Below are 12,500 nucleotides of genomic sequence, written 5' to 3'. Positions count from 1 at the left end.
ATCCCATCCACCACCACAATTGCTGCATCATTGTCACTGTCGCTGCCATCCTTGCCAATGCCACTACTGCAGCCACTGCCACCATCACCGGTGCCTACATTATCGTCCGCCTCAACCAAACTGCTACTACCATCATTGTGCCTCCATCATATCTTTGGTGCTCTCCCCACCACCACCATCGCCACTACCATCGTTGTCGACTCCACCACATCATCACTGCCATCACTGCCACCTTCACTATACCGCCACCAAACCTACGACCAACACCACCAGCACCTCCACTGCAACTATCACCATCTCCACCATCATTGTCATATTTATTTTTTTTAAAACAAATGACTATATCAAACATGTTTATATTTTAAAAAATTAGAAACAAGATAATATTTTATATTTTGTTTCTGAAATAGAAAAAATGAAGTAATAGCCAAAGAACAACTAAACATTAAATCTTTGGCAAAAAGATTTAATGATTCCAAAATTAAATGATGGGCCAATCAAATCTAGATCTATGCTGCCGATTTGATTTACACCTTTAAACAAGACAATATGTTTGATACTATTATTTCTACTTTCTATTTTAAAAATTATTTCAATAATTCCAAAAAATGAAAGCATGATTTTCTCTTACTTTTTAAAACAATAGTCAAAATTTCAAGTGGAAAACCCACCAATGTGCTTAATACCCTTTCCACCACCACCACCACACCACCACCATCACCACCAAGGCCAAGAGTGACTACCATGACCATCATAGCCATTATCACCCACCACCACTGCAGGTGGCCAGGACCACCACGACCAGCATTGATAGCCACCACTGGCGCATGCCACCTACTCCACTAGCTCCATTACTGGCAACAACCAAAACACTAGGAACAACTACTACTACCATCAACTACCAAAGACTAGATAAGCAATTGTTTTTGCATTTATTTTTGTTTACAAAAATAAATATAGTTGACTAAGCCAAACATATTTATATTTGACAATTTACGAGAAAGTAAAAACAAAAAAAAAAATCTATATTCATTTTTAAAAAAATAAAAGAAACTGATGGCAAACACAACCTTATGTTTCAAGTATCCCTATTCTAAGCATCAAGTAGGTAGAAAATGGATGGTATTGGTTTTGCTAGTATGCTAAAATACATGATACGGCACTTCAATTGAAAATTTACTGTGTTGATCATGATTTAAAGATCTTAAAACATGTATAGATTGAAAATCATTAAGTTTCAATGCTTAGATCATCACAAAACACTGTATCATGTCATTAAGCTGTCCATTTTTGCACCCACTTAATGCATGAGGTCAGAGACCACCGGAACAATGATTCTGGTTTCCAGGCATTTCCAGTGGCATATTCCAATAGCATAAATCACAATCAACAGTGCGAATTTCCAATTTAATGGATCCGTCATTAATTTTGAATCATTAAATGTGTAGTCTAATGTCTAACACTACATACAAACATATGCAGTTAGAAAAGCCTCATTCAACTTTCAAAAATATGTTCTCCTTCATTTCATAATCTCCATCATTCACCGTTACATGTATCAACTCAAATGCCCGTGAAATGATATATCTCTAACACATATCCTTGTCCTCTTCTATAACATCAAAGCATTGTACAGATTCATCATAACTCACACACCTAGCCATACTGACATCTATTGTCAATATCCTTATATGTGTTCAATAATTTTGATAACATATGGAACAAACAAGAAAAGGCATCAGTAATTTGTTTATTTAATTTCTTGAGAAACGCTTTCCAATTAGTGCAGCATTCCATGGTCTAATATTTCTTGTACTACACTGTGCACCTATATAGGTCCAAAAATTCTAGCTATTATCACTGATAGCCATCAAATCCCTCATCATATTTGGTACAATATTTTGATTTCCAGTTTCCTCCACCAACTAATGCTACTTCATGACTTAGCCACATTTTCCCCTTTTAACTCATTACCTCATTTTTGAGCATCTTGCAATATGATTTCTTTTCATTTGTGCTACAACCATATATGTCTGTAGCTACTCCCATATATTATCTTGAAAACTTTTGCCCAATAACATAAAACGCACTCTTTTCTTCTTAAAACATCATATAGGTAAATCCACTTCCAATAGTCACTAGATGCTCATGTTTCTTCTTGAAACTGCCATTACAGCCACCGCTGATTAAAATCTCAGATCTTGCACCACAATTTATCCATCTCCCTTCTGCTCCATGTGCCCTCACGTATCCTAAGTTATTCCCCCTCATGATTATTTTGAGTATTCTTCATTCTCGAGAATAGAACAATATGCTAATTTTTTTCCTATTTTGACCAATGTTATGTTTGAGTCTCTGAGCACGTGTTATTTCATGCACTACTTGCGTTTGTTTAGTACATTAAACATAGTTTCCAAACCAAGTCCATACACCTGCCAGAAAAGAAATAACAGCACTGTTGCAATAAAGAAAAACAGCACTGCCAGAAAGTCACTGCCGCTGCATATTATGTCCGAGAATAAATTACAAAAAGAAAGGAAGAGAAAAAGTACACAGGGAAGTTGCACAGGCAATAATGAAATTAACTTAGCGATAAGATTAGAAAAAACCTTTCTCTTTCTCCTACTCCGTTTCTTTGAATCTTTGTCCTTCCTTTCTGCACAGACATGTAGTATGATCAGAAAAGCAGCAAAACCATCACCAAAAAATAAAAGAAAGAAAAGAAAGCAGCAACTCAGATCATATAAAAAGCTATTTCTCAATTCACAAAATAATCAAATATTACTTAGTAAATTGCTTCGAACACATTGCCAATATAAATGCAAAGATTTTTTTTCAAAAAGTAACATCAATTTTTAAATATCTAGAAAGCAAAGCACCTAACCTAGACAAACTAGAACCAGAGAATCTACAAAAATTACTAGATTTTTTGTTTACCTTTCTTGTGATGCGACTTGGCGGCTGAGCGGTTTCTCCCACGGGAAAGCTTTTGTTCCTCTCAGCATCCAGCTGCGCCCTGTATTCTCTCATCATTCTATCCTTGTCCGCCTCCAGCTCACCCTTTTTAAGTTCTTCTTCCTACAAACAAACAGGAGACAAAATGCCACATTTTTTAGGAGAAAGACTCTTATGGACCAATATCAAGCAAAAACTTTTATGATGCAAATTACAACTTTCAGATAGAATAAATTAAATCATCAATGGTATTTAAAATTTAACTCATACATAAAAATGTAGCATATCTGACATTTTATGGAGCAGGAAATCTCAAGCTTCAAAATCTTCTAAGAAGCTCACTCCATCATGCAGTTAAGCATTTTCGGGTTAATAGCGCTATACAAGAGGCAATGAATGAAACAAACTGACGGATCCTTACTAAGAGATTCATTTTGACATTGACAATACTATATAATTTAGCTGCATAGCACAAGTGGCACATAGGTATAAAAGGAAGGGGGGGGGGATGTTCAAAGAAAATAGGAAACACAAAAAGAAAATTAATACAAAATGCAATTTCAGAGGGGAATTGATATGAAAAAAGTGCAAAACAAACAATTTGTGAATTGAAGAAAAGATATCATGTTTGTCACAACATTTAATGGAAAGTGTAAATTTATGGTTAGGTTTCAGGTTTGACTTGTTAGCGCGCTCAGTGCATGCCTTAAATATCATCAGAACAACAAGATTTTAGAGAAACTCCTCAAGGGAAAAAAGAGAGCGATGGAAGCAGAAGCGTGCCTTAACTTGCATAGTTGCCCTGTGAAAAGGCATTACCTTTTGTTTTTTCTTGTAGTCTTCCCATGTTATGGTGTGAGACGTTTTCAGGCTGGCCAAACGAGCAGCATGCCATTCTGGTGAATGAAAAGAACCATCTATCTGTGTTGTCCTCGTTAGTAAAAGTTCAACAAGATAAAAGTATGGGATATACATTACTACTACTTTGTCCAATATGAATCATCAAATGAAAATTGTGCTTTTTACACAAAAGAATAAATATAATACAGGTGAAAAAGTAAATTATCTCAAAGCTCACCGTGCAGACATAATTAATAGAGGATGTCATCACACAAGCATACAAGCACAATCACATGCACAGGATAAATTATCTACCATGTAGCTGTGAACTGTGCAATTAGCAAAAGGACTCAAGGATTATAAATATATGGCTATATTAAGTGCATGGACATGCACAAGCAGCTCTAAACATCCCCTCCCCCAAAACACACACACACACACACAAAGACAGACCTTTGTTCTTCTAAATGCTCACACACTACTACATGAATGTAAATTTGCTGGATAGAACATATGTAGCACATTGACCTACCTTCTGGTTGGTATAATCCCTATATCATATAATCCATGACAAAATTCACTTTACTCCACAAAGACTTCACAAAAAATTAAGCTAACAAAATGTTAGCTTCTTGGAGCATAAGATAAAGGTTCCATGTCAAAAAATGTGGTCCAGAAACCCTATATTTTAGCTATTATATATAAGAAACTGCAGCTCTGCAGATATAGTAATTTTATTTGTGATTGTAGCATAACTACCTGAAAATTAGAAGGATCAAGAGATATGTAGCACATACAACAAAAAAAGTAAGATGATAACAAGCCTTGAGTGGTCCAGAAAGGCCACGCAAGCATAAAAAGGAAAATTGCTAACTAACTGTTCGGAGTCTTCCACTTTCTGATTGAAAAAGCATCCCACACAAACAAGACATATGAATATATAATGATATCGGTAAGACGTACAAAAATCTGTGACATAAATAAGGATAAGCATGGTGACAACACTAAATCCAGCAAAGGTGTAAAAGATTATAAGCAAAGTGCAATGATTAGATTTTACAAGTTTGAACAAGAATATATGTCTCGCTATGTTTAGCACTCATATCCAGTGTTGATATGCATCTCACTAAAGCAACAAGTATGACAGCTGTGCATGCAGATACCAATATAGTCCACTGATAAGAATGGTGATAGCAATAAAGACTGCTACAAATTCTCTGAGGAGAATCTCATGACGGCCAGCTTTACGACCAACGATGACTGCATCTAGTGGGAATAATAATGATCATGGCTCCTGGTGTGGCATAGCTAAAGGACACTTGTTTAAAAATTAGTTTATTTCAGTGATAAAATCTACATTTTGCATTTTTTAAAAATGACAAGTGAGATTCAACTCCCACATTTTTTAGTTTTATAGAATAAAAATGGCAGAACACCTTTTTGTGAAACATCCCCCTAGTGCACATGCAAACATGCACACATCTGTGAACAGGAGCAAATCCATATGCAGACCTACAGATAGAAGTATGTGGGTCTATGTCAAGACTTACAACAGAAACATAACCATGAAACATCCTCCCTGAGATCAACCATATTTTGGCTTTCAGGGACTAAGATTTTCAACAAAATCAAGTGAACAAAGAAAATGACAAATGATGAAGCATCACTTGACCAATTAGTGGCAAAGGCGATGCCACGAACTACTTTGAATCAAACATATCAACAACAACAAAAGAAAATGATGCCACAAAAAATGGAAAATGTAATGGAAAAACTCCAAACACATTTGGCTTTACGTGAGGCCTAACTGATTACTTAAGCAAGAGGAAAAGCTCCACAACTAGTAAAGGCGTAAGTTAAAATAGTGAAGAAACAGTGATTTTTAAGTGCAACTAGCTGGCTTGACCATTTCCACCAACCACAGATAATCAACAGCAAATATCCAAGATAAGATATGATTGCAGCTGATCCACAATTCTATTGGAACTTTAAGGAAACATGATTGTGCATTCATTGAAGTATAGTATATCTTTTATATAATCAGTTTCATTCATTTACCCCTTCTTTAAAAATCTCATAGATGTGATTGCATTTAGCATCACCTCTGTCAAAACATATTTTGTAATGCTATCTCCAGGCTCTGCACCATTTAAATTTGAAATCAAAACACAAAGATAACAATATCTAGAGGTTTAAACAGTCCCCCAATATCAGCTGGGATTGAATTATAAACAGATCTTCATTCAAACTCTGACACACACTTAAAATATGGTCTCATATATGTAGCAGTTCAGTTGAAATATATTAAGGAATTATCTATTTCTTGATACCAATCACAAAGAGGGATTGCTAAAGCCAACTCGTAAAGGATAAGGATTTTGATTGAGTTTATGCTTATCTAATTCTCCCCAAAAACCATCAACAAAAATCCAAAAATCTTGTTGCAGCTTGGAGCCCAGACATTAATATCCAACATAAATCCACTTACAGCACAATTATTTTGATCTACATATGAGCGAGAGAGAGAGAGATGTACCCAATCCATCCTTTAAAACTACTAACTAAATATAGATATCATTATTCAAGTACTTACACAACAAAGTATTGCATGCATTATGTCACATTTGGCATGATGGACCCACTACTGATTAAATACATACATTTAAAAATGACTCTTTAACACGGAATACACGGATATGAGAATGAATGTACACCAAGAATGCTCGTACTGAACATACAAGTTCCAATCCAATTACTATTGATTTTTGGCATATCACAAGTATAAGTCCACGATGAACTGAGATTGAAAAAAAAAAAGACTGAGTTGAGTAAATGAATAAAACGTGAAAACTCTCAAACAGAAGAGAACTAGTCTGGGACAACATAGAAACTATGTTCCATTGAAGATACTAAATAGTCAAAAAAAAAATTAATGATCAAGAAAAACACATCCATAGGTGGCTTCCTATAGAACAAAACATCCCATTTAGGTGTGTTTGGTGAATAGTGAGATCCCACTCATTATACAACAACCCTGTGTTTGATTCAGAGTACATAGCCATGAAGAAGGCATGAACAAATAAAACTGCCACTAAAACACTAAAATACTACAAATACAACTAATGAAGGAAAGGTCAACAAAGGGATGGAGGAGAGCTCAGGATGTGTAGTAGAGAAAGATCAATTCATTAATTAGCTATTACTTATCCAATAATCTGATAGAACAGACTGAAACAAGAAATATTAGATAACAATCTATTGGCTTTTTGCAATCATTTGATCAACCGGCGCATAGAGTGGAAAAATATAAATAAGAGAATGTTATCGATAATGTATTCATGGATAGCATATCATCCTTGCATGAGGAACATTGAGAGTCTTTTCACGTATGTTTCCATATCCATTCTAAAACAATTTCTACCATTGTCCTTATGAAAATTCCACTCCTCCATTAAAGGCGGTAAGAAAAGATAAAAGTTCATATGCAGCATAATAAAAGGAACATAAGACCATAACTGTCCAAAGTAGTCAACCCCAATGAAATAGTTAAAATATAAAAACACAACATATTCATACAACCTAATGTAGTGTTCTGCTCCATATATAACTCCATTTTCATGAAAAGAAGGCTTGGGCAAGGATAATGATATTATCAAACCGATTCGTAGCAGTTTGAACAGAGTAGAATTGTCATGTACCGCCCAAAACTAAGTTGTGTACCATATTATGCCAACTCGTACCACCCAATTTTGAGAGATACCATGATAAAAAGTGAGAAAAGGGTAGGAAGCTATCTTGACACAAGATGTGTAGCACACGATACCGACCATAGAATACGAAACCAGTAATGTACCAGTACGGTACCTGGTATTGAGATTGCAGACCTTAGGTAAGGATCTATAAACAAATATATGGGAAAAACATCTATAAAACATAACTAATCACTTAGTACATACTCCATAAAATAAAATCAATAATATAGTTAATTTCCAAAGGTTCTTGTTTTTCACCACTTTAGGGCAACAACAAATTCAAATCACAATCTCTATACAAAAACACTAGTTTATAGATAAATTAATGAATGCCATACTTGATTGCACTAACAATAGTCTACTAACTAAAGCTTGAAACAGCAATATGCTATATAAATGTTAGTAAAGGTCTATTTACTAGTAACATATGCCTTAATAATAAATTACTAATGCTTATCCTAAATCACATGGTAACAATATTATGCTATAAACGCCAGCTGTTTTGGACAATCCGCGTCTCTAGTAGCAACATGTCTATATGAGAAGAGATGATTTACCTCCTTGGGCTTTGAAACATGAAGAGATTATAGAGTGAATTGCACGTAAACAAGTTCTTTATTAGCTTCACATCTTTCATTTTTTTCTGCCCTCTCAAGAATAACAAGAATCTTCAGCTTTCCAAGGATGGTACCGCATAAGAAAATACAATACAGTTTGGTATACACCACTTGAATGGGAACTAAGAAATATGATTCAGGGTTATAGTGACTAGTACTTCTTTTTTATCTTTCCATGAAACAGTCTAAGAGCATGACATATTCTAATCGTCACAGCCCCTTTAATGATCACGATGTATAATTAGTAGGGTCAACAATAGTAGGGGAACCACAACCATATATGGATCCTATTGAGTTTTAGGTCAGATAAAAAATTGGAGATGATTTCTTACCAAAAGACCTATAGCAAATTATATGTTGTCGAAATATGTCCCATTTACATAGAAATTAGTCAACAATGAGGCAACGTCAATGACACCCAACATTACAACGCACAAACACTGGATTGCAGGACCATATGCCGCAACTAGGTAATTAAGGAGACTAGATGATTATAAGAGTTTATAGTTTATTGCTAAACTTAAGAGCATGGATTATGCCCCAAAACAAAGAGAAGGATTACTTCAACGGAACAATGCTTATGTGCTGGTCTTGGTGGCACCCCTCATTCTGCATGATTATTCAAGGAAGAACTTACATGGATTAGCCAAAAATATAGTGTAGAGAAAATGTTCGTTGTTTAGCATAGACAAAATAGAGACCCCATCCCTGCCAAAAAACCCCAAACAAAAATGTTAAGACTTATCAATATGTTGAGTGTGGTAGGGAAAGTAATCTTATAATCATGTGGATAACTTTAAGATCCCTCCAGTCAGAACCCATTAACAAAGAGGTTCCCTTTTATGCATTGAAAATAAGAGTCACAAATAACTCGAATTCCCAAGTTTTTAGGAATCTATTTCCTAAATGATGCCTATCTAATTCATAATTAGTGGTAAGTAATCCCACTAGAACTTCCTAGTTTTGCTCAAATAAATCAAGCCAAAACATGCCAAATCGTTACTTTATTTTCCTACCAAAATAAGTACCATTTGCCATTCTTGAGGAAAATAAGCACACCTTTCTATTTCCTTTTTAAACTCCAAATCTTCTTTCAAGAGCTTCATCATGCAAGCAAAAAAGAAGATGAGAAGAAAGGGATCACAGATGAGGGCAAGGTTGTGGCTACACTAGATGACTTCTCTCTCAATTTTTCCTCCAACATGCTGCCCACCTTTTGTTCCCTCCTTGATCTAGTCCATGATAAACAGTCCAGAAGAACACACTAACAAACTCAAGTTATTTCCCTCTCTCCATAAGATTTATAGTCATTTATATGATTGTATCAAAGATATCTTTTTCCTAGGATCTTATATATTTGTTTCCAATGTAGGGTCCTATAAAGGTAGGCTAATTTTTTGACGCAAATTATACCAAATTGGTATATACTAAATTAATAAAAGAATCTCTGCCTAAGTAATTTAAATGACCAATTAGCTCTTTTAAAATCTTATAAACTAATTGTGAAATATATCATAGATCATTTGCTGTATTCATCTTGCACCACCCTCCCACCCCGTGAAGATGTTCACTGCTGCTCCTCCTTGAATTGAACAGGACATATACAGCAGATTGCGAGATAACAGATGCATGATTCTCCTCTTTGAGCAAGCAATAATTCAATTTCCAGAAGATACTAAACATAATTTAAAAAAAAGAAAAATCTGCTTATTTTAAGTTCTTGCTAACATGAACATGAAGAAACTATGAATCCAATCTTCGATCACATACCAAACGAAATGACAAACAATATCTATATATTTTGCAAGCAATAATAAGCAAAATCAAATGCTCCAATCATAAAGATCACCTAATGATGCATAATAAGAATCCGAAAATGACCTAATAAAATTGCATCCAAGAACAGCAAAGAAGAGACCCTTTTGAAATCTCAACAATTTCCGACTACCTAAAAGTGAAAGAAATCCACCAGAGGCAAAAGGATTGGAGGTAGATGGTATGAAAGGGTACGAACCATTCCGTCTTCGACCTCCTCCGGCCCAGCAGAGGTCGAGCCCATCCTTGACCTCTGCAACGCCTTGTAGGCTTGGTTCTTACCCATTTGGGAAGATTCCCAAATGAGAGGGAAAAAAAACAGCAGAAGATGTCGAGAAATCGAAATGATTTGAATCGATAAGCAGGTCGGGGATCAAAAGATTGCGTTGGTATTGGAGTCGATTCCTGCCTCTATTTAGATGGATTTCCAAGCACCCATCGTCAGGAAGGGAATGATCAGGGTCTCCAGATCACGAGAGATCGAGCGAGGGGAGAAAGATTGGATTATTTTCTCCTTTTCTTTTCGATTTCTCCGATAGGGTGGTAGGGGGCGGGGGGCCGAGGAAGGAAAAAGAGAGGCTTTGAGGAAGAGATTTGGGGGTTTTTGGTGGAAAGAATTTGGGAGTCCGCATGACCATATCATCCGACCCGTACCGGGCCATCTGGCAGCACTCTCGGTGTGCCTAGTAGAAGTTGGATACGGGCGTCCGCATACAGCGTCGTCTAGGGTTCTCTCTCGTGCGTGGTCGCGGATTTAGGAAATCCAAGTTCATACCCGTTTGAGGTTCGGAGCCCTAAATTTCATTTCATATCCGGCTCATCTCTGGAAAATAAGAAGGAAAATTATATACATTTTACTTTTTCCACACTAAATTTGATTTGTCTCTCACGTTACGTATTTGAACATATTTTCCACACTTCTTCATGCATGATCTTAAATCTTTATCATCATTGGATATTTCAATGAATGTTGAACTTAACGTTCGTATGGCATTGCACTTCAAAAAATACTAGCAATGTTGTGCATGAAAAGTTTATCTTCTATATGGCAAGACATAATTGTTGTCATTTATTAAGAATTTGTTTTGTGTTGAATACGGAGTTGTCAATACCATAACATATAACCTCAAGAAATTTCTCCAGGTACTAACAAGTTCGGACCATCATGGCTTTTTTTTTTTTTTTGACCCAAAGTGTAATACCTTGGGACTGAGATTTGGTATTATTTTTTCTGAAATACCAAGAAGAAAAATAAGCTAGATTGGACAATATGTACGATGGAATTCTCTTATTTTCTAAAATTGTTTTCAATTTTTTTGTAAGCTTTTGGTCGCAAATATTTAAAAACAGAAAATAAAAGAAAAGAAAAGAAAAGGATTTATAAAAATGACATCTTCAGGCTACGAGTTATTTCACTAGAGTAGCAAAGACAGGCACTATACAAAATTAAAGTAATTATTGTTACAATGACTGTTTTGATGGTGGCTCAATGAATAATTAAGAAAAATATAGTGATGCACTCACTCTAACTACTGTTTGTTTTATTTAAAAAAATACTTTCAGGATGTATAATATTTTTGGAGGGAAAATAGATACAATAAATTTAAGTTCTGAAAAGAATTTAATATATTTATTTGGGGAAAAGAATAAATGAAGAGAACAGAAACTAATCTATGTATTTAGGGAAAAAAATGTATCATAAGAGAAATTATCTTTTTCTCTAATATATATAATGTAATGGATATTGTACATAATGCAATGTAGGGAGTCCTAAAACTGATATGGTAGCTGTAGTTTCAAACCATGGGATCAAGAGCTGTGCTCCAATTTTCGTGTAAGAGAGTTGAATAAACTGGCGATGTTGGACGTTATGTTAGATCAGTCCGTGAACCATAAAGAGTCTATATCAGTGAAAATATCATGATCTGACAATAGTTTTGATAGGATATTGTTCCACAGAGGTTATGTCCTGATGTTGCCTGAATCTATACCAGTCTGGTCAGTTTCAGGTTGGGATCTTTGGGGGTTGAATCTGAGCCAAGGCACACCAAATAATATGTTCAGCCTGAGATATCTAACCAGAAGCCAATGAATGAGCTAACAATAGCAACTTTTTTTCTAAGATGGCACAATTATCCGATCCTAGAATAAATACAACCAAAAGGACCGGCATACAAAATATCTTGCAACTGGAGAGGAGTTTACCAAGCCGAATCCCAAACAAAAGTACCTAAATATTTAACCACAAATAAAACTAGCTCTGTTCGTCTTTTTGAAGACATGGACATCTCTGATGGATATTATTCTTCTCAATTCCTTCAAGGTGAGAATTTTTTTTTAACAAATCAGAAAGGAACATTATAATTCAGCACCTCACTTCCACTGCTCGGGCAAGCATTGGCATGACATTATCGGAGAAAAAAAAAGGAGCACCAGCAAGCTAGGCATTTAACTCCACAAATTACTATGGAGATACGATCATCTTTTACTATAAATATAGGAAGAAGAATATAAAATAACT

At 35.3% G+C, this 12,500-nt stretch overlaps 1 pseudogene; it reads right to left on the bottom strand.

Annotated features, from left to right (window-relative positions):
• Positions 1 to 1,962: 1,962 nt before the first annotated feature.
• LOC120108403 lies at positions 1,963 to 10,619 on the bottom strand (annotated as a pseudogene).
• Between the last annotated feature and the right edge of the window lie 1,881 nt (positions 10,620 to 12,500).

The sequence above is a fragment of the Phoenix dactylifera genome, unplaced genomic scaffold (assembly GCF_009389715.1).
Source record: "Phoenix dactylifera cultivar Barhee BC4 unplaced genomic scaffold, palm_55x_up_171113_PBpolish2nd_filt_p 001320F, whole genome shotgun sequence".
Classification (NCBI taxonomy): Eukaryota; Viridiplantae; Streptophyta; class Magnoliopsida; order Arecales; family Arecaceae; genus Phoenix; species Phoenix dactylifera.
This window is presented reverse-complemented; position numbering and strand designations above follow the sequence as displayed.